Source organism: Euprymna scolopes, chromosome 5 (genome assembly GCF_053919585.1).
Source record: "Euprymna scolopes isolate OS-2025 chromosome 5, ASM5391958v1, whole genome shotgun sequence".
In the NCBI taxonomy this organism is placed as follows: Eukaryota; Metazoa; Mollusca; class Cephalopoda; order Sepiida; family Sepiolidae; genus Euprymna; species Euprymna scolopes.
In genome coordinates, this window is record NC_136486.1 from 1,177,452 (window position 1) to 1,202,604 (window position 25,153).

A 25,153-nucleotide genomic window follows, 5' to 3' on the forward strand; every position below is an offset into this window, starting at 1 on the left:
ACATCCTTAGAAGGGATACGAGAAGGATGGTACGTTTAGTCCTCATGATAGCGGGTATGGGATGGTGCTCGGGTACCGGTACGACCCTCTCTCAGAGAAACTCCACATTGCCTTTATTAGATGCGATGCAAATGCATCTACCAGAGGCAGATTATTTCAAAATAGGTTAGACTGTGAGATCCCTCGTTTCTCTGTTTGTCGGTGGTCACAAAAAGTAAGCTTTAGGAGCGAAATTTATAGAAGCTTTGTTTATAATTGGGATAATGAATTCCTTCCAGAGTTTTACTCATCTTATAAGAATGTTGCAGAAGACATATCGAAATTAAGCGATGTGGATGTTAATATGCGCGTGATAGGAACCGATCTCTAAAGAAGCTTATGAGTTTGCTGCCTACTATGTTCTGGACAAAAATCTGCTTGGATTCTCACTAAAGCACAGGTTGCGCCAGTGAAGGATAAGACATTACCCACTTTAGAACTGATGGTATTTTTCTTGCCGTGAAATAAATGCCTACTACGTTGGATGGATGCAAGGGTGTCCACTCTTTAACATTGTGTGTAGCAATAGATGAACAAGTAGTACCCTCGTGGATTTTGACACAAGCCATGGCCAGCAAAAAGTATGTTACAAGAAATAGGCTTAAATATATTTTGCAAAGAAGCCTTTATTTGAAAATCGAGTATGGCATCAAATAAACCTTCAGGTATGTTTCTAACATGGAGAATTTAGCAGACTTAATCACCACAGGATTAAAGATAAAAAGCTCTAGAATAACTTTTTGGTGGCACGCTTGTCTTAGTCGCGTGCCAGTGTCTTGATCTGGAAGAAGCAGGACTCTTGATGATAGGTGCTAGCAGATCTCCCGTTCTTAGACGAATTTCACGACGATTATGAATAAGGAGCCTACTTCAGCAGTTTTCAACATTTACCAGCTTGTTGAATGTAATTTCTTTAATCTCCCGATTCATTGGCCTGACAAGTAAAAGGAAAGAAAATTACGTCAAGAAAGCCGCAAATTAATAAAAGACCTCTCAACAGCAGGAATTTACGATATAGCTGAATTACGTGGGGGTTCTTATGGAGAAAGCCTGCACCTGATATTTTGTTCAGGCACCTGAAATGCCAGAAAATTCCATTATTTTCTAATTGAGTTTAGGGAGTCTGGAAGCGTAATATGAAAACTTTAAAATCCTAGATCTACATAGGTTATTGGAAGGGATAATGTGATTTTCCTAACTATTGTTTCTGATATTCAGAGAGCAGTAAACTACAGACTCCTTATTTATCAAAGGTACGATGAAATGCAATACTATTATAACACCCAATATGTTTATGAGACCCAATAAGAGCCCAGGTCTATCATTACAATTGAGAAGAAATGACCTCTCCGCCTTGGTTCCTCGCAGCCTGAGTAGTTTCATTGACATACTTGAACTATAGAACTAATGTATTAATTTATTTTTATTTCAGACTATTATTCTCATCTTTATTAGTTGTTGCTTTTCATCTTTGCAGTGATTGCTGAAAATGCAGCTAGCAGATTCGAAGTTCCTATCCGTCGCGATTACCACCTGACGAAGGCCAGAGGAATAGTTGGCCGAAACGTCGTGAAAAACAACAACCTATAAAGATGAAAAACAACAGCTAATAAAGATGAGAATAATAGTCCGAAATAAAAATAAATTAATATATATAATGCTCATCTCAAAATGAATTCAAATTAAGGAATAATATATATACCAATCGGTACGGACCCGACTATGGAAGATCAGATAATAAATAAACGTTAATTTATAAGATCAAAGAATCCAACCTTGATCGCCCTTCGGGACCCGTGGCGCAGCTGATAGAGACGAATTTCTACGGTCTCAGATGGACATTGTCTGAAGATAGCGGTTTCAATACTACCCAAAGCCGGGCAGAGGTTTACTTGGCAAAAACGTGGTGAGACGACAACAACTACGGATGGCAGTGATTGCTGAGAATGCAGCTAGGAGATTCGAAGTTTTTTTTTTACACAGTGCTCACCACTTATCAAGGGCCGGAAGCCACTCAGGGATAAGGGTTATTGCAAGTACAGTACGTTAGTGTGGAGATTTGCTGAAGTGTTTACTTAAGGGAGCGGTGTATTAGGAATTTGTTAACGTTGGACTTGAAGACATCCGAATTGTAGTCCGGTGGGAAGCAGGCAGACGGAACAGAGTTCCACAGCCGTGCAGTTCTAAGAAAGAAGCTTTGTTCATGGAATCCACGTTTTGATTTAGGCACAGATATAGAGTGGGGGAAATTTTTCACAGTGGATTCAGCTAGACGGGTGTTTTTCGTGAAAGATTGGCGAGGGGGGGCAGAGATTGGAGTTCAGACGAGCACCTGCCACGGAAATAATGATAAAACAAGGATAGGCTCGCAACGTCTCTCCTGTGGGAGAGAGGTTGCAGGGAAGAGAAAAGGGCATCCCCCACTAAGCAACGAAGTCTATTTTGTACTCTGTCAAGGCAGGATATGCTGTTTTTAGCAGCTCCTGCCCAGATATGGCAGCAGTATTCCATCCTTGGACGTACTTGGCTTTTATATAGATAGAGAATTGCATCAGTAGTGAGATATCTTCTGGAGCGGTAGAAGGATCCCACCATTTTTCCAGCGACCTTGGCGACAGACTTGATGTACGTGTTCCATTTCAGATCAGGAGTAAAGGACAAACCCAGAAGTTGTCAAAACATGGGGCTTCTCATAGACGTTAGACATCCATTTCAATTGATGCCAGCTGGGAATCAGAGCGTTGATGATGTAAAGATAGGAGTTTGGTTTTAGATGCATTAAAGGTAACCAGCCACGTCTTCCCCCACTGAACCACGCGCTCGAGATCAGAAGAGAGAGAATCAGAGAGAACTTTGTCATTTACAGCCTTTCATGTGTTGCCGTAGATTGTCGTGTCATCAGCATAGATGTCAACGAATGATTTAAGTATGTGATAAGGGAGGTCATTGATGTAGATCAGGAAGAGAGTTGGGCCCAGGATGGACCCTTGAGGGACTCCAGCATTAATACTGCAGGCCTGCGATTTTTGTCCATCGACCACTACTCTTATGAACCTATCGGAGAGAAATGATTTAATGATTGAGAAAACATTTCCAGTTATACCGTAACTGGAAATCTTGTGAAGTAGGCCCTTATACCATACCTTGTCGAAGGCCTTTTATATGTCAAGAGCAATTGCCCTAGAAAGGAAGCCTAATCCTGTGAGATATAACCGTTAGCACATCTGCGGTAGATCTTGCAGAACGTTCCTATCCGTCGCGATTACCACCTGACGAAGGCCAGAGGAATAGTTGGCCGAAATGTCGTGAAAAACAACAACCAAAAAAGATGAAAAACAACAGCTAATAAAGATGAGAATAATAGTCCGAAATAAAAATAAATTAATATATATAATGCTCATCTCAAAATAAATTCAAAATAAGGAATAATATATATGTAGAACTAATGGTTTACAAGGTTTAGGGAACTTTGGTACTGTTAAGAGAGTAAACTTCGCATCCTGAGTTATGCCTCTTTTGTTTGAGAAAAGGCAAACCAAAAATCATTGCCTTGTATACCGAACTGTCTACCCTCCAAAAACATGAGGACGAAGGTGTTACCGGCTACGTTATACGTGCTGATAAAGCTATAGCTGCTTTACGAAATTATGGAGAGACAATTTCAGACCCATTGGCGACAGCTATGTTACTCAAGGGGTTGCCGTCTACCTTCCACACATTAAAAGCCATAGTTACCGAAAAAGATACACCACAAAATTTGATGGAATTCAAGGCATCACTACGATCATATGAAGAAAACACGAAACCCAAAATGGAAGACGCCATCATGAAGACATCAAATAAAAAGGAACATCCGACGTGTTTTCGGTGCAACAAATATGACCACTTCACAAAAAAACTGTAACAAAAACACATGGTGTAAATTTTGCGAAGTAAGAACTCATGATACAAAATTCTGCAGAAAAAGACAAACTGAAGGAAACAGCCATTCATACTACAAGGTAGGAATAAACCCTCATATTATTTCTGATGACTTTGAAATATTAGTCAATTGTGGTGCTACTGCCCATATTATTAATGATGAAAGAAAATTTGTTACTTTTGAACGTGACTTTAACCCAGAAGAACATTATATTGAGCTTGCCGACGGATCCCCCCCCCAAAAAAAAAATAATATCGCGTTAAAGAAAGGAACAGCAAAAATAACGTTACACGATATTTATAAAAAGAGGCATAATATTTATTTAAAAAATGTTTTATTTGTACCAACATTTACACAAAACATATTGCCGGTACAAGCCGCAATAAGGAAAGGCTGCAGCGTGGAATTTGCACAAAATCATGCTATGCTAACCACCTAAGACAGCGTTAAATTTAAAATAAAGAAAAGAGGGAAACTTTATTATTAAAATAAATGCATAACAAATAGTATTGATAACACGAGACGCGACTTGAAAGCGTGGCACAAAATTTTCGGCCATTGTAATATTTCCGATATTTTGAAACTGCCGACTATTGTTGAGGGAATGTCCATTATTGAGAAAAACAATATACCACTGTGTGAAACTTGTACTCTTGAAAAAATGAGAAATTTGCGATCAGGAAAACCAGACGAAAGGCAAGGTTTCCATTAGAACTAGTGCATTGTGACTTGGCGGAGAAAATAGAACCTGTTAGTGTGAATGGTTACAAGTATACCATAACATTTACTGACGACTATTCAGGTTATGTGATGGCATATTTCCTCAAGAACAAAAGCAACACAGTAGACGCTACAAAACAATTCTTGGTCGATAGTGCTCCTTATGGAAGGGTTAAGAGATTAAGAATGATAACGGTTCTGAATTCACATCAAGAGAATTCAAATCACTTCTTGTTCAACATAAAATCCGACACGAGCCCCCTACTCACCGCACCAAAATGGAACCGCAGAACGAGGATGGAGAACGTTATTTGAAATGTGGAGATGCATGCTAATAGAGTCTCATGTAACTCATGAGCTGTGGCCATATGCTTTTCTGTGTGCTGCTTATATCCGAAATAGGTGTTATAATCACCGAATAAAACTGATACCTTATGAGGCACTAAAGGGTAGAAAACCAAATGTTAAAAATATCAACATTTTTGGTACAACGTGTTACGCCTATGTGCAAAATAAAACAAAAATAGATCCTCGGGCAGACAAAGGAATTTTTGTAGGATACGACAAATATAGTCCAGCCTATTTTGTATATTTCAATGATAAGAAATCTGTAAACAAATACGGTTAATGACTTTTACAAATGAATTTAACGATGCAAGGGCGACCACTCAGGATAACACAGCCCAAAATAGATATACTTTTACAAATGAGTTTAGCGATGAAATGGAGACCACTCAGAATAATGAAAACGAAAATAGATATATTAATCCAACTTTGGTTCCTTCAATAAATCCTGACCATTTCAGTGAACATATGATCGATGAGAGTAGAACAAACGAACTTCTACCTGAGCCCTACGAGAGAGATATAGATAATAGCAATAGTCAAGCTAGCGAACAGACAAGTAACAGAACAAATGGCAGTTCCGAAAACAGAAATCCAAGGTACCCACTGAGACAGAGAAAACCACACACTTATTTAAAAGATTACGTCACTAGCAATAACCTAATTGATCAAGATGAAGTTTGTATAAATTCTTGTGAAAATAAAAAATAAAACTATCCCTGGATCATATCATGAAGCCATAAATTCACCGGAGGCTGATAAATTGAAATTGGCAATGGAGAAGGAGATGAATTCCTTAAAGGAAAACAACACTTTCACTCTGACAACCCTCCCTGAAAACAAAAATTTAGTTGGGGGAAAATGGGTGTATAATATAAAAAAAAAGATGACAAAAATAACGAAGAATACAAAGCTAGATATGTTGCCAAGGGGTACAGTCAGATAAAAGGCATAGACTACCATGAAACATATGCATCTACCACAAAAATGACCACTATCCGAATTCTAATGCAATTTGCTGTGCAGTATGATTTGATAATTCACCAGATAGATGTCAAATCAGCATACCTAAACGCCAAAATAGACTGTGATATTTTCACCCAACAACCCGAAGGATTCATTGCTCCAGGCAATGATAGGCTTGTTTGGAAATTAAACAAATCACTCTATGGTCTTAAACAGAGCGGTAAAAATTGGAACGATCTACTGAGTAAAGAACTTCTACAAGAAAAAGTGAATAAAAGCACTATCGACCCATGCATGTTTGAAAAAGTTGATAAAAATAAAAGAATTATTATTCTCGTATGGGTTGATGATATCTTGATTGTCGCAAATAACTTAGATACAGTAATAGAAGTCAAGACCCTACTCAAACAAAAGTTTGACATGAAAGATTTAGGTCAAATCTCAAGATTTCTTGGTGTGGACGTCATAGTCAAACCAAATGAAATAGAAATGAATCAACGGACATATACTGAGAAAATATTAGAAAATTTTAATATGCTAGACTGCAAAAACACCCTGTGAACAGAAATTAACTTTCTCTAAGGAAGCAAAATCCTTTGATTCCACTAAAACCAACACAAAGTCAAGTATCTCGATTCCTTTGTGTTCTTAAACCAAAGGAAATGGTTGATTGTTGAATTGCGCCCCCGTTGTATCAAAGTACCTGCAGAATGTCTTCTTGGTTCCTCCTCTTCTCTTTTCTCTCTCCCAACAATCGAGCACAGCATATAATAACAAAACTCTAAAGCACGTCTGACAGCACTGACTTCTGCCAACAGTCTGCCCCTCCTCTTAACAACACAGGCTTTTTATATCGCAAACTCGTTCACCTCTATTTGCATATTCTTCTAACTCACGTGATCACTACTCTATAAATAAGAGTCTTGACCGTTTCTTTTCTTTCTTTTTATTTATTTTCGGTGACCGACCCGCACGTGGTCTATCCAGGTAAGTCACGCATTTCTCCACCCCCCCTGATCTCATGATTACAAACAGGACATGCGGGCAATCGTCGTTGGCGGGTACTCCTTCGAAGAATCGGGGGCAGCACTTCCTCATTGCTGTTTTCTTCATTACCACCATCATTACTACCAGTCTGTTCCATTATCCCGTCTCGTGGTTCCATAGGCGGTGTCTCACAATCAGGGCAGGGGGGCAGTATCCGTCTTTGTCGGGTACTTCTCCGAAGAATCGGAGGCGTCATCTCCTCGGTGTGCTCCATCATCCCTTCTCGTGGGGTTTCGCAATCACGGGGGGTGGGCAGCATTCGTCTCTGTCGAGTATTTCGATGAGGCATTACTTCATTGTGTCCATCGCTCTCATCACTATTGTCATCGGTATGTCCCATCATTCCCTCGTCTGGTTCTGTTGGTGGTGTTTCTATGCTCACCTGAAGGGGCAGTAAGTGATCAGGATCATCTCTGAACGGTGTGTGATCCTCCTCATCGTCCTCAGAATCAGAAGAGGTATAACAAGGGCGGATATCTTTTACGTGACGTGGTATGCCACCAATCAACATGGTCTGAGGACTTATGATTTCGTCTATTTTTCCCCGGAAAAATTTCGTAGTGCACCCAGCATTCGGGGGTTTTACCCAAACAAGGTCTCCCACCTGATATGGTGTATTGACAACACTCACCACTGATGGTATGGCATCAACTCCTTTCACACGCTGTTCATATTGGTAAATCCCATTGGCTGGTGCAGTTGCTGGTGTTGCATTGTCCTTGGGTGTTATATTATACCAGTACACAGCTTCTGGAATAGAGCACTGCGTCCTGGCTGCAATTCTTTTGATGGTGCGGTGACACCGTTCTGCTATACCATTACCCTCGGTATAATATGCACACCGATAATGCATTTTAATCCCCCATTCGTGCACGAATTTCTGAAATTCTTGACATCGAAATGTGGCGGCATTATCAGTCAGAATTTCAATCGGGGCACCACGTTCAAAAAAGATGGCTCTCAACTATCGTATAATGCTGGCTGCATCCTGTCGTGTCAACAGGCGCCATATTGTGAAACGCGTCGGGCTACAATCCGTCATGGTCAAAAAATGTTTGTCCCCATAATGTGTTATGTCCATCCCTACTCGCTGCCAGTTGCCCTCCACCTCGAGCTTCCCTTTTTGCCATTGGGATGGTGCCGGATCAATTCTCTGACACTCTTCACACGAACGTATGGCTGCTTTCACTGATGCTTTTGTAATTGCAGGGCATACTCTTCGGACAAAATATGCAGTCCTCTGAATTCCAGGATGTCCACTCTGCTGGTGTATCATACGGATCTGATCAGGTGTTAATTGATCCGTTACAGTCGCGCATGTTTGTTGTTGAAGATCGGATCCCTGCCTCATTGCATCGATCCACCTCTTTGGTACTCGAGTCAATCTATCAGACAAATTCTGCATCGACGAGACTAACGTAATGTCTACCTGCAAGCTGTATTCGTCAACTAGACGCTTAATTATTGCTAGTCTCCTTCGTACTAGCATTTCACTTGCAGCTCTAGTCTTAACTCGAGCCTTTCCAGTCAAGGTGTCGGTTAACCAATGGTAAACACACAATGAGTCAGTGTGGAGATGCACAACATTAGTCTGCCATTGCAATGCGAGATTAAGACCTTTTAACGTGGCATCAAGTTCTGCCAAATTTATATGTTGGGCATCATTTTTCGGACGAAGCCAGCATGCATCTTCCACAACAACACCTAGTTGCTCCAACACGACACCTGTAGCCAACGAACTTGCGTCAACCCATGCATTTAGTTCGTTTCCAGACACTTGCCACTCACCCCGGGCAGGGTCATTCCTATGCACTCTGGACAACATTTCAGCCATCATTTGTTGGAGAGAATCATCATCCGCAACATCGTCCCATCCTTTTGTTACTGTAGTCACTCGTTTTTTCACCACTCCTTTTGCCGATCGGAGCCATCCACAGACAGGTAGATGTCCTACCAATTTACCACAGATGGAAAACACAGTACGTCTTGTTAATACATTGGGTAACTTTGGAAGTGGGCTCCCTCGCTTCCATCGCAACGTATTGCCCTCCTCCCAGACCTCGAGGCCTAGCACGGGCACTCCATCCTTTAGGCGCTTAGGGTCTTTGCTTATTAACCCAAACGCTTTCAGTTTTATTCGAACTTCATCCGCAGACATTATGTCCTCATTAACATAGATGTCATCTATGTAGGCTGAAGCAGCTTTTGTTGTGGTCTCATCCTGCATCAAAACAGTTTTAATAATGGTTGTCATAATCAAGGGTGCTACGTTTAGGCCAAACCCCAAACGTGTCAAACAATATAGTTTTCCCTTGAGTAGTACTGTCTGAAACGGCCATAATGACTCATGGACACGTATCTGCAGGTAGGCCCTCTTTAGATCCAGAAGTGCTACATTGCTCCCTTTTTGACGCCACTCTCTCAGTTTAGCAGCGCACACATCTGCGTTTCCGGTAAACGCATCAACATGCCGATTCAACTCTCGGTAATCCATTACGGGACGAATTTTTTCTTTGGTAGGTTGTTCAACAGCCATGAGCGGAATTAATCCCTTGGGTGGTCCCATACGTTCCTGTGGGTATGGTATTAACCAACCGTTGTCAATCCACATCTGAAGTTCTTCTTCATATGCGGCCCTATTCTTGGTAGAAACTGCATACTCTGGAATCGTGTTGCACAGCCGATCTGGTTCCTGGCCCATGGCCCATTTCTACTTTGCAGTCCACACCCTTTCGTTGTCATCAAATGTAGCACAGAAGTCCTTTTCTTCAATCGGCATGGCTGCACAGACGTCTTTCCCTTCTCCAAGCCTGATACCTCTAGCTGCTGTGATTGTAACGCCTCCTAGTGCTTGTATTGCATCAATTCCAAGCAACATGTCGTAGCCAAGGGGTTTCTCCTGCATCACCAGAACGTCAACTTTAGCTGTGTCACCCTTCTCAGTACAGATTGTGACTGTCCCTTCACCACAACATACCCGTGATAAGCCATTGATGGTCATAACGCTGACTGGGTTCCTCCGCCACACCGGACAGCAATGGGCACTAACTATAGACCGGGAACACCCCGTGTCTATAAGTGCTGAACACTGCACATCATCAAGTTTAACGCTAATGACAGGCAATCCTGTGTTTATTGGTTGGCAGGGGGCAAGGGTAGCGATAGTACCTTGCCCCCAACTTCGTTTCCCGAACAGTTGCAAGATATGTGCCCAAACTTATTGCAGCGATAGCATTGCACTGGTCTCTTTTTCTATCACCCCGGCACTCTTTAGCAAAATGATTGGCCTCCCCACATTTATAGCACACTGGGGTGGCATGCTTATTACTATCTGGAAAAGAGTCCACATTGCTTCCATGTCGAAAACGAGCTGCTGCTGCAATTGGTTCCTGTTCCTTACAGATGTTTCGAGCTCGGGCCAATAACTCATCAGTTGACAATTCATCGATTCTTGATGATGCCCGCAACAGTTTACTGACCTCCTCGGGTAGGCCTACCAAAAAAGCACAGCTTAATATTTCATCGTTGACCCCACCAAACGGTACAGATAATTTTCGCAGGTCGGCTAGGTACACGTCGACTGTTTCCTTGGGTTGAAGTGTCCGGCTCGTGAACTGTTGCCACGCAACAAATGGATCTGTACCAAACGCTGTATACAGGCTCTGCTTGATTTCATCCCAGCCTGGTTCATCCCCGAGTTGTTGGTAGACTGCATAGGGCCCTCCAGTTAGCCTCAAAGGGATAACTGTGGCTGGTTCTTTAATTTTGCACAGTTTACAGATTTTCTCTGCCTTCTCAATCCATTCGACGACAGCCGATACAGTGGTAGATCCGTCGAACGCGGGTATTAAGCGAATGTCGAATCTGTCCATTGTTAGTCACCGCACACCAAGCGCCGAAATAGCTTAAAACCAACACAAAGTCAAGTATCTCGATTCCTTTGTGTTCTTAAACCAAAGGAAATGGTTGATTGTTGAATTGCGCCCCCGTTGTATCAAAGTACCTGCAGAATGTCTTCTTGGTTCCTCCTCTTCTCTTTTCTCTCTCCCAACAATCGAGCACAGCATATAATAACAAAACTCTAAAGCACGTCTGACAGCACTGACTTCTGCCAACAGTCTGCCCCTCCTCTTAACAACATAGACTTTTTATATCGCTTACCTCTATTTGCATATTCTTCTAACTCACGTGATCACTACTCTATAAATAAGAGTCTTGACCGTTTCTTTTCTTTCTTTTTATTTATTTTCGGTGACCGACCTGCACGTGGTCTATCCAGGTAAGTCACGCATTTCTCCACATCCACAAGGTACAGAGAGGCTATAGAAAACCTGGTTTACTTATCTACTTGCACCAGACACGATATTTCATGGGTCGTAAATAAATTATCACAGTACAACCAAACCCCCACAATTGAACACTGGAATGCAGTGAAGCATGTATTCAGGTATCTGAAAGGGACTTCAAATTTTTGTTTTTCTTTCAGGAAATGTGAAGGCGGCCTGAAGTTAACATGATTTACTGATGCTGATTGGGGAAGCTCTGAAGACAGAAAAAGTACGTCGAGTATTGTTTTTCCCTAAATGAAGAAGGATCTGTTATTGTCTGGAAAAGTAAAAAGCAGTCTACTGTAGCTCTATTTACATGTGAGGCTGAATATACGGCAATGACACCAGCCATACAGGAAGCACAATATCTACTGCAATTAATAAACGATATGAACAATACAAAAGAATGGAAGCAAGCAACAAGATATTCTGACAACCAGAGCGCAATCTCCATTGCAAAAAACTCTATCACTAATCAGCGGGTAAAACACATAGATATAAAATATCACTACATACGGGACAAAATAAACAATGGTAAAATCGAACTGAACTATGTGCCTACTGATAAAAATACGACAGACTGCTTCACAAAACCCCTGGTGAGAACCCGCATGGACTGTGTAAAATTAAAATTATCAGGATGTAAAGTTTAAGCAGGGGTGTTAATAGAGTAAACTTAGCATCCTGAGTTATGCCCCTTTGGTTTGAGAACTCTCCCCTAAAGGAGTCATGTTTCTTCCTTTTTCCGGTGTTAATCTTCTTAAAATAAAGACGTCCATAACCTATCTCCACGTGTGGACATTCCTTTTTTTTACTGACCGCCACATACATTTAGCATGTCTACTTTAACAGGTACAAAGAATAATTCCTTGATCTAAGAGAAAAGTCGCCAAGAAAATATCGGATACCATTCACGAGCCGCATTGAAAGAAATGGCATATTATTGGTTAAGGGCCCTCTAAAACCACGACCCTTTTGGATGTTGGGTACTATACTTGAGGTTATGTCAGGTTAAGATGGAGTGAAGAGAAGGACTCGTGTCAAACAAGGTGGTGGTCTCGTAATGGCTTATTCACTAAAAACATATATATCCAATGGAAATTCCTCAATCTTATGATTGTCCTGATGAGAATAAACCGGATCATGCTGGTGCGTCTTTGCCTGTCGCTTCAAAGAGCAGGCAAAACTTGGAATCCTCAGGCTCATCCCATAAAGGAGACGGCACAATCTAGTTGTGATCTTATGCTCTACTTGCAATAGGCCTCCACCGAGCCAAGATCTTATATGCTGTTGGCTCCTGTGATGAGTGGTACCATTTTGAGTGTGTTGGAATTGACATAGCTCTGCCCATAAGGCCAAGGTTGTATTACAGTAAGTGTGCACCATGAAGAAGACGGACGAGTATACCTATTCTAGAATAGTCTTGGATCTTACAATAAGCTACAACCGACAGTGAAGCCTCGGTTGAGATACAGAATGAGGGTAAGCTGAACCACTGTCACCGCTACGTGGCTCCTGACAGAGGCCTAGCATCTCTACGTCTCCCTGCAGAGTCACACATATTTTGACATTTTCTTTTCGTATATATTTTTCTTGTTGTTTAGGGAGTGTAGTAAATAAAGGGATAATTTACCAGAATGTAGCTGCTGGGGTCGAGGAGATTCTTCTAACATCTTATACGAACGATAAATTTGTGGATTGGTGAATCGCTATCTACTTTGTTGTAGTTTACAGACATAAGAAGAGGGTCCCGAAGAAGTATTTTTCCACAACTTCATTTCAGGACAGATATGCACAGTGTCAATATGCTTTTTTTTATTACACAATGAAGACAATTTCTATTCATAAATAAATTTTTATTTACCCCAATGTTTTATTGTCAATGAGACCAAAATGGAGTATTGTAATTTGGAGCGCCTTTATTTATGAAGTTGTTGTCAATGGAAAGATATTTTGAAAGGACACAACATTAGCTTTCGACCGTTTAACGACTAGAACATATTGTTAAAAGCATTTGATATCTTAAAATGTCGACCCCGCGTAAATAAATCTCGCTTACAGGAACAATTTTTTTCTCGTTCTTAACAGCTTCCATGAGCGAGTATATTAGGGGTTAAAGACTCCCCAAATAGGCAAATCAAATGAGACGTCTTCATATGTACATGGGTTTAAATTTAACGCAGAAACTAAAACCGAAATTCTTTAGTATTTTATCAAAAGGTCGAGTATTAATATAGGAAAATACTTATTTTAAGAAATGGGAGGATATATATTAATTGTTTGTTTTTGTGTTATTCGCGTTTATTTTTATTTTATTCTTTTTAATTTTCTCATCTCTATCGATTTCTACACCTAAACAAAAAATGATTTCGAGTTTTTAATGCAAAATGGAAAAAAAATAGAGAATGGTTAATTGTAAGGACTGCGCAACACATTAATTCAACACAACATTTTTATTTTTATTTGTTGTTTTCACTGAAATGTTACAGTTTCATAAAAGCTGTCATTAAAAAGAATCTAAAATGATCGAAAATTGTTTTAAAAGAAATAAAAAAAAAACGAAATACGTGGAAAGCAGTTTAATCATCGAGCAGGGATAAAAAAGAAAATACAGTCGTTTTGTTTGATTGACATATTAAAAAGGCAAGAAAATGCAAGGAAGAATCATTCCTTTTGCTCTCTTTTATCTTCTAAACAACCCACCTCAAAACGGATAGTATAAAAGCAAGAAAAGTTGTTGAAATTAAATATGACATTGTCGTCGAATTGACTGTACGGACGCAAATCTCACCAGATCAGCGAATTCAATCAAGATGCTTACACTACGAAGTAAGTAGAAGACTAAATAACCCTGTTTCAATTTTATAATAGTGGCGCATATTTATAATAATAATCGAATACTGTTGAAAAAGTATCTATAAGAAGTCATTAAGCAGTGTCAGGGGTTCGTGGAGGTCAACTTCCCTTGCCAATGTAGGGCTTGGTCACTCCTCATTATCGTCATCATTATTTAATATTTTGCTGGAATGAGTGAGGATTTCAGCGGTCACGCTTAGCAAGTGTGTAACAAGGGGCCTTCTCGACCATCTTCATTCCATGCAATTTTAAAAATTGTTTAGTTCTCTACCATTGTAAGAACTTAGACACCAGGGTCGAGAAGTGGGACTGAGAAGTCAGCGCCCCAAAGAGGGGCAGTCTGACCTGCAAAAAGTGCCTGAGAAGCTCCGTCGGCATTCTTCAGTAAGGGCGCATCAGCTAATTAGCAATAAACTAATTCCTTCTCGAAGAGAGAGGGCAACACCCGGGAGAGTGGACCCTCTACAATTGCACAGATCCAGAATTGCCCAAATTTACAGCGACCGAATCATTATAGCAATGGTCTAATCTCTGTTGATTTGGGGGCCAAACATAATTTTTTTAGTTGATTTAGAGAACGTGGTTTGTGCTTTTTTAAAGAGTCAACCAGACTTATCAACGTATATTTATCAGTCTCTTGAAATAAAGATCAGAAAGACTCTAAAAGAGGAGAATAAAAACGATTTCCTGACAAACTGCCCTTAGTCTTTTTACTTTCTTCAAAAAAAGTTAAGAAGAGAAAACCTAAAGTATTTTGAGTAAGTCAGAACAGATTAACTTTCCAAGATACACACTCTTAAAGAGAAAGCGCTTTTCATGAAATCGAATAGTTTATTGACAAAGAGGAGAAAGTTTAACATAAAACAAACCTGAAGGTAGAAAAAAATCCCTTTGCGCGGAAAAATATAAAAGAATAGTTTTTTTTTTCATTTTACGTTTTCATGGGGATAAAAAAAACGCAATAACGTTAATGTTTTAAAGTTTCCATAAAATAAAACAATTTATTCCAAAGCAACTTATTTGAATGGAAAATATGTCGGGAGCTGAAAAGTCTTGTGAAAGAAATTTTTCATTGCATGTATTTTGTTTTTCACCCGTAAGACCATTATTGTTTTTTCTTTGTTTTGCGGTAGAAAAGCGAGATTAGTCCTCGTTTTTCATCATTTTGTTCGAATCATTTTGGATGATGAATTAACCTTTGTTGCTCAAGATGATAATTCTTTTAAAGAATTGTCTTCTGTATAGAGATTCCTTTTTTATTTATTACTGTTATGTGTCTCGTTGTTTTTAATGCTATTTTGATTAACTTCGTTAATTGTGCTTTGGGAAGCAATCGCACCGGCTTTTATTTATTCATAAATTCATTTATTAATAAAATTCGATATACTTAATTTTTGGATTACGTTCTTATTAACCTTTTTTATTGCTCCCCTGTTGTTTCCTTATTTTATAATGTATTGTTAACTAAAGATGAATTGAAGTAACGCCACCAAAATTCCGTCACATGTTCAGAATTATTTCTTCCCTGAAAACCTATTCATATCATCTTACTTAATGATTACTTGTAACAAATGAGACTGAACCATTTGTTCTTAAAGTACACAGAAGATGGATAAGTTAAAAAAAAAACTTCGCCTACACAAAATAGAGTTGTTAACCCGCAGAAAAGCACACTGTCCGTGTGACATTTAGAAGGACAACTTTAATTGACTTCTACTGCCAATTTGCTGGGAATATACATCCTTTTGACCGGGAATCCAAAATGTCAAATCTGTTTCTCAGATAACATCTAGAAACCTCTCGGGGCTCAATATCTGGATAGCACTTATATTTGGCAAACCCTGAATGAACCATTACCACAGCAGAGGAATCAAATATTTTAAAAAAGGGAATATTGTAATTTGGAGCGTCTTTTTGAAGTTGTTTCCCATATATATATTGCCCATATATATATATATATATATATATATATATATATATATATATATATATATATATAACTACTTCATTTAACCACATAAATTAATGTACGAAAGTATAGATTTATGTGTAAACTTTAAGTATTTACTTCAACAGTGCTCAATACGTAGGTAGAGCTAAGTAGTAAGTTACAAAATATATATGGCGATTAAGCTACACAGAATATTCCGCGTTTCATCCACGCTAGGATTCATCAGGCTTATGCGGGGATTTTGTTGCGTTGTCTCGCGTTTTTATATACGAATCTACTATTGAGTTTTTAGTTAGCCAATCAGCTCTCTAGTTTCTACCGCACCCTTCCTAATCATCCAATGAGCAGGCATTTACAGGACAAATGCCCAGCTGACCTCCGGTTGACCCGTACCTCTGTGTTTACTATTTTAGTAGGGAGCGTCCTGACCTATTTTAAACCTATCTAAAACGTGTTTTTATGTTAGTTTTTATATATATATATATATATATATATATATATATAGTGTTATAATGGAATAATTCCAGAGGAAATGCGGGTATGAGAGCTCAATGTGGTAAACAGAGCAATGACATAAAAATATAACACGGAAATTACATAATTGTCGATGCAATAATTTATTTCAACCTTATGGTATTTTCAAGCATCTAAACCAGACAATTACATTTTTGATACTGAAAAAAGGAAAGAAAAGATCGGGCCTCGACCCTAAAAAAACCAGAGGGGGTGGTAGTAGCAATCCACTTAATACATTTTATAGAGAGGGTGGGAGGGATTTAAAAAATAAAAAATAAAGAATAAAAATATTATGAACCTTATAAGCGGCAGCTCGATGTAACCATAGATACACACACACACACATACACACACATACACACACACACGCCTCTAAATATGTACGTTCTTACACGTAAATGCCTTGACACGCGTTTACTAACCTAGGAAGAAATGGGAGAAAATATACGGATATAGAGAGAAAGAAATAGAACAGCGCGTAATGGAAAAAGAAGAAGAAAGAAAATAGAGGAAGAAAAAATGAGGAGACACTGATCAGCTGCTGCCTGTCATATTAGTCTAGAAACTCTGAGAAAGATAAGGGAAAGAAAATGGAGATTATACTCACGTCCTATAGTTAATTGAGTTATGGAAAGTAAGTCTATTAAAAGATAAATAAAAAAATATAAAAATAAAAAAATATTATATACAAAGTTTTAAAACTATCTGTATGTCATTATGTTAAAATTAGTTAGAAATAGATGTTATCTTATACTACATTTAAATATTGTATTCGTAATATATTACTATGAATTTAAAAAAAATTGAGTCTTATGTAGTTAATATTTTATATATATATATATTTTCATGTAATTAATTTTATTGGTGATTATAGCGGTCGTTGTAATTAATATTTCACTTCTTAATTGATTAAGAAGTAGAAAATTGCAATATTAGCCGCTCCCAATTCGATAGGACGTATCTAGTTTCGGTTAATATATACTTTTTTTCACTCCGTACACAAAAGTACTTTCATGCACGCATAAAGAAATAAATAAAATAATTATATTTTACAGTTTTGTGTTGATTTGTATTAAATCTAATAATGTCTAGTTTTAGTATTTGATCTTTTTGACTTAACTCAGTTTAATAACTAATGTATTATCTGCAGAGAAAAATTGTTTTCTTAAAGCTATCTCATTTATTTATAAGTAATTTGGATAAAACAGGTACTTCGGGAAAAAGTACACCCAACTTAGATTTCGGACAACAAATCATCAAGTAGTTAATATCGAGTATATACCGGACAGCACTAGGCGTGTGTGTGTGTGTATGTGGGTGTATGTGTGTGTATGTGTGTGTATGTGTGTTGTGTGTGTGTGTGTATCTATGGTTACATCGAGCTGCCGCTTATAAGGTTCATAATATTTTTATTCTTTATTTTTTTATTTTTTTTAAATCCCTCCCACCCTCTCTATAAAATGTATTAAGTGGATTGCTACTACCACCCCCTCTGGTTTTTTGAGGGTCGAGGCCCGATCTTTTCTTTCCTTTTTTCAGTATCAAAAATGTAATTGTCTGGTTTAGATGCTTGAAAATACCATAAGGTTGAAATAAATTATTGCATCGACAATTATGTAATTTCCGTGTTATACTTTTTATGTTATTGCTCTGTTTACCACATTGAGCTCTCATACCCGGATTTCCTCTGGAATTATTCCATTATAACACTATAATTGGCTCCACACCGTATTGAGCTCTCACAGGATTCCTAGTATCGGAATTACTTCAATTTTGAACTGAAGATGGAAAAATTCACACCATCGTATTCGCTGAAAAATATACCTTTTCCCAGCTTACACAGCTTCACTTTCTCTCTTATGGACAGAATAACGGATTTTACCAACAGACTGAGATGGAAAGCGTATTTCTATCTAAGAAATGAGGATTATAACTTCAAGGAAACCTATAATTTCAGATCTCAGAATACCTGTAAACCCATCGAGGCTTTAAAGCCATTCAAGACTGATCTATTTGACTTAGTTAAAAGAATTAAGTTCCGGAGGTATTCAAACAAATTCCAGTCAATCCTGAAAAATGACATCGCAGAGATTAAAAAGTCTAATAAAGTGTGGGTGAAGGCTGATAAATCAACGAATATTTACAAGATGTGCCCATCTGTATAGAAGAAAACTATTCTGGAGAACATCTGTAATAGTTACAAAAAGGATACCCTCGACACTGAAAATAGAATCAATGAAGAAACCAAAGTATTTGCATCCAAACTGGGTATAGAAGATAGAGTGGGAAAAATAGATAAGAGAAACGCATACATACTCATCAAGGACCACAAGAATAATTTCCACATCAAGAAGCAGTCTAGACTGATCAATTCCACTAAATCGGAACTCGGTCATGTATCTAGGGAGATTATCAGGAACATTATTAATGTAACCCTGGAGGCCACTAAATTCAATCTGTGGAAGGATTCTTCGGATACTATCGAATGGTTTAAATCGATTGAAAATAAGAGGAATGCCTGTTTCATCCAATTCGATATCATGGATTTCTATCCCTCAATTTCCAAGGAATTACTCATGAACAGCATTAATTATGCTAGGAATTTCGTGGATGTATCCGAGGATCAGGTAAAACTAATTATGGCTTGTCGCAGATCCATACTTTTAAACAATCAGGAAACATGGATCAAAGCGAATAACAACGAATTTGACGTCCCGATGGGGGCTTTTGACTCAGCCCAGATTGCTGACCTAGTGGGCATATTTATAATGTACACTATTAGCAGAATTATAGAGCCTAACTTAGTGGGATTATACAGGGATGATGGACTAATTGTTATCCCTAATAGTGACGGCCCCATGGTATCGAAAATACATAAAAAATTAGTAAGAGCCTTCAAATACCTTGGATTTAAAATAGATATTACCCCAAATTGTAAAGAAGTTAATTATCTAGACATAACTCTAGACTTAAGAAAGGGGATATACAAGCCGTTCAATAAAGATAATAACACACCATCTTATATTAATACTAGATCTAACCATCCAAGTTGCATAATTAAACAAATACCTAAAACGATTAACACTAGGATTAATAAACTTTCGGCTAACAAAAAAATTTTTGAAGCAAATAAAAAATTATACAATAGAGCACTAGAGATAAGCGGATACAGTGAAAAACTCACATATATTAAGAAGGAAAATAAAAATAAAAATAAATCTAAGAACAGAGGCCGGAAAATAATATGGTTTAATCCCCCTTACTGTCAACTATCCAACATAAACATAGGGAAAGTATTTTTGAACCTAATAGATAAGCATTTTACCATAAATAATCCACTTAGGAAGATATTTAATAGAAGAACCATTAAAATAAGTTACTCGTGCACTAAAAACATGGACAGAATAATTAGCACTCATAATAGTAAAATATTAAACAACTCTAATAGAAATAAGGCTACAGTAGACAAATGTAACTGCCAAGTGAAAAATAACTGCCCACTGGACGGTAATTGTAAAGTTGAGTGCGTGGTTTATAAGGCCACGATCAACCCAGAAGATAATAACAGGGACAAAAAAGTTTAGTTCGGTATCTCCGCTGGAAACTGGAAACAGCGTTTTTATGACCATAAACATTCTCTCAATAACCCAGAACTTAAGAATAAAACCGAGTTAGCTAAACAATGGTGGTTATTAAAAAATGAGAATCGATCCCCAGTGATTTCATGGTCAATCCTATGTCATTCGGACGTTCCAAACGGCTTTAGGCAGAGATGCAGTTTATGCCTCGAGGAAAAAATAAGAATCCTGAAGTACGAACATAATAATCTCCTAAACAAACGAGATGAACTGATGGCCAGATGTAGACATAAATGTAAATTTAAAATAACCAATAACTCCAGATCCGACGAACAGATAATTCTATAATGGTAAAGACACCGAATATAACACCACTAGATTATTTACGATAAACCCTCCCACCCCACCCCACTGGCAATTATAGTGCTGTCCGGTATATACTCGATATTAACTACTTGATGATTTGTTGTCCGAAATCTAAGTTGGGTGTACTTTTTCCCGAAGTACCTGTTTTATCCAAATTACTTATAAATAAATGAGATAGCTTTAAGAAAATAATTTTTCTCTGCAGATAATACATTAGTTATTAAACTGAGTTAAGTCAAAAAGATCAAATACTACAACTAGACATTATTAGATTTAATACAAATCAACACAAAACTGTAAAATATAATTATTTTATTTATTTCTTTATGCGTGCATGAAAGTACTTTTGTGTACGGAGTGAATAAAAGTATATATTAACCGAAACTAGATAGTCCTATCGAATTGGGAGCGGCTAATATTGCAATTTTCTACTTCTTAATCAATTAAGAAGTGAAATATTAATTACAACGACCGCTATAATCACCAATAAAATTAATTACATGAAAATATATATATATATAAAATATTAACTACATAAGACTCAATTTTTTTTAAATTCATAGCAATATATTACGAATACAATATTTAAATGTAGTATAAGATAACATCTATTTCTAACTAATTTTAACATAATAACATACAGATAGTTTTAAAACTTTTTATATAATATTTTTTTATTTTTATATTTTTTTATTTATCTTTTAATAGACTTACTTTCCATAACTCAATTAACTATAGGACGCGAGTATAATCTCCATTTTCTTTCCCTTATCTTTCTCAGAGTTTCTAGACTAATATGACAGGCAGCAGCTGATCAGTGTCTCCTCATTTTTTCTTCCTCTATTTTCTTTCTTCTTCTTTTTCCATTACGCTCTGTTCTATTTCTTTCTCTCTATATCCGTATATTTTCTCCCCTTTCTTCCTAGGTTAGTAAACGCGTGTCAAGGCATTTACGTGTAAGAACGTACATATTTAGAGGCGTGTGTGTGTGTGTGTGTATGTGTGTGTATGTGTGTTGTGTGTGTGTATCTATGGTTACATCGAGCTGCCGCTTATAAGGTTCATAATATTTTTATTCTTTATTTTTTATTTTTTTAAATCCCTCCCACCCTCTCTATAAAATGTATTAAGTGGATTGCTACTACCACCCCCTCTGGTTTTTTGAGGGTCGAGGCCCGATCTTTTCTTTCCTTTTTTCAGTATCAAAAATGTAATTGTCTGGTTTAGATGCTTGAAAATACCATAAGGTTGAAATAAATTATTGCATCGACAATTATGTAATTTCCGTGTTATACTTTATATATATATATATATATATATATATATATATATATATACATATATATATATATACATATATATACATACATACATGTACACACATATGATGATTACAACGCCTTGTCAGACAAGTGCCACTCCCTCAGGCACTGAAAGTCCATGAGCCGAAAATGACTTTAGTCCTACCGGCAAAATTCACACGCTCAAACAGACATGACACTGAAGACGGTCACTATTATACATGCATATATATACATGCACGCATACATACATATATACACATACATACAGATACACACATACATACAACACACGTGTATGCATACATACATACGCAATACATAATACACATACATATACATACACAGATATATACATAGTAAGTGATCAGCGGCTGGACCGTTTTTGTCCCTTTTCCTTCCTGATCTTTCCTCCTTCCTTTTTTTGTTGTTTTTTTTAAATGAAAAGTTTGTTTTAGACTCACACTTATGCAATGCAGTGCACGATAATGATGAATATGGTGTTGACAAATTCACACATAATTTTCCAAATAACTCAACGTACGAATCGACGAAAAACAACAGTCCAATTGATATGAATTACAGACGCTTGGATTTTTTTAAACAAAAATTTGTTTTAGACTCACACATATACAGTACATGATAATGATGATGATGTTGACAAATTCACACATAATTTTCCAAATAACTCAACATACGAATCGACGAAAAACAATGGCCCAACTGATATGAATTACAGACGCTTGGATTAAAAAAAAAATGAAATGTTTGTTTTAGACTAACATATATGCAATACATGATAATTATGATGATGATGTTGACAAATTCACATATAATTTTCCAAATAACTCAACATACGAATCGATGAAAAACAACAGTCCAATTGATATGAATTACAGACGCTTGTTTTTTTTTAAATATACACACATACACATACATATACATATACACACATACATATATATATATATATACACACATGATAATTTTTGTATATGTATGTTTATTTTATTTGTTTATGCTCTATTGTTATTGTTAATTTTAAAGTTATTTTCATCGTTATCCTGGTGTAAAGTTTCTCCCTGAGAGTCCATTCTCATTCTTCTCTGGACCCCTTAAGCGTTATGACGCATTTTCAAATATGGAAGAACCAAAGGAAAAATATATACCAGCCAAAGGCTAACCGCGGAAAAGCGAAAACGGATGCTGACAGATATGATATGAAAAAGGGGATGAAAGAAAAAGTATTGAAAAACTGTAAATTTGTCATTTAGAACTTTCTTCCACCACAACTAAATGTGTTGCTCATGAGTCGTGAAAAGTAAAAGAACAAAACAAACAAACAAAAAAGAAGACAAAAAAAAGGAGTTGTGAGTGTAAAATTTTGTTTCTCTTTCTTTCCTCGTGGTCGCGGGGAGTCTAGTTACGCTGTTAATCTCTGTTCTTTCTCTTGCAGAATTTTCGCTCAGTTTCCATGTTAGAAATATCCTAAGCTCCATAAATTTTGAATATTTTTTTCTCGTTAATTTTTTCTTTCCCTGTCTTTAATAAATTTATTTTATATTATTTGGACATCTTCGTTCTTACTCGCCATTTTATCGTGTTCGATTCTTGTGTTTATTTTGTATCCCGCTTATCTCATGGGAACTAATTACCGTTTCTTGTTTCAACCTTTTTTGTAATGAAAAGGAAAATTGAACCTTACCTTACTGGGACCTTGACGATACCCCTATGCAGAAAATTTGTCTGCTTGCGATACACATTTGCTTTTCGTAAATTCCTTTCCATATCCCTTTGTTTGCTTTTTATTTAGCCCCTCCCCGTCAGATGTGTGACAATATATATATACATACATATATATATATATATATATATATATATATATATATATATATATATACATATATATATTATATATATATTATATATATATATATGTTATTGCCCATATATATATTTTGAAAACACACACTAGTGTGACATAATATATATATATATACATATATATATATATGTATACACACACATATATATATATATAAATATATATATATATATATATATATATATACATTGTTGCCCATATATGTATTTTGAAAACACACACTAGCCTTCCAACGACTAAAAATGATATATCCTGCGGTGGGTGGCCGTAATAAATAAAAGGATATTCAAGAAAGGTATTCCACAAGGAAAATAAATGGATAAAGAGGTTCTGAAGTAATAAAGAAATAGAAAAGTTTATTGAGAATATTTACAGAGACAGCATGTTACGTTTTTAAGTGTTCCCGCCCAGGGAAGGCTCTCACAACCGGTGACCGGTGATAACGTTCTTTCGATACAAAGTTCCGGCGGTAAATTGCTCATCTCGCCATAAAACCTCCCCCTAAGACAATTTCTCCCAAGAGAATTTGGCTTAATATCGTTTGCTTTTTGGCTTGGGGCTCAGCCGGTTAACTTTTCTTTTCCCCCTTGTACTTTTTCTCCTCAATATCCTTTGAGTGGGTGGAGTTGGTGGAGAAGCTGGAACTCTCAAATCTGGAGTAAGTTCTGTTAAGGGTTGGGAAATATTAAAAGAATCATACAAAAACTCTAGGGCAGGTCATTTTCTTCTGCCTGTTTGTAGTCATCAGTGTGTCGAGGACTTAGCTGATTTATATCCCTGCGACAGTCGAATTTATTACTTCTTACAGAATATAGCATGTGTCCGATTCTTTTCATGATAATCCCCTCCTCCCAAAATTTTTTCCACTTCTGTAATTCAGGAAGAATATTCTGTCACCAGGTTTGTAAAACCTTGTTGGTAAATTTTCTTTTGTTGTTGTTACTCTGGTTGCACTTGGTAAAATTCTGTCAAATACAGATCTGATTTTCCGTGCAAACATCAGTTCGGCTGGTGACGAACCGGTATCAGTGTTTGGGTTCGGAGTTATCCTGTACACCGATAAAAATTGTTCAAGACTCTTCTCGTCAGTGTCCATGCCTTGGTTTTTCTTCAAGGCTCTTTTGAATGTATCGACGAACCTCTCTGCTAGGCCATTTGACTTTGGGTGGTAGATTGCCGTTGTTAAATGTTCAATGGCTAGAGCTTTGCAGAATTCTTCAAATTCTTTGCTGGTAAATTGGGTGCCGTTGTCGCTGACAATAGTTTTAGGCACTCCAAAACGACTGAAGAGAACTCTTAGTGCGTCTATTGTACTCATCGAAGTAGGGTGTTT

General features: G+C 37.2%; 1 long non-coding RNA gene across 5 annotated transcripts in view; it reads left to right on the forward strand.

Annotated features, from left to right (window-relative positions):
- The first annotated feature begins 13,997 nt into the window (after positions 1-13,997).
- LOC145276680 (uncharacterized) overlaps positions 13,998-25,153 on the forward strand; it is an 80,559-nt gene continuing 69,403 nt past the window's right edge. For all 5 annotated transcript variants that reach the window (XR_013867988.1, XR_013867987.1, XR_013867986.1 and 2 more), the window contains exon 1: positions 13,998-14,196. This is a non-coding gene — a long non-coding RNA (uncharacterized LOC145276680). The remainder of the gene's footprint in view (positions 14,197-25,153) is intronic.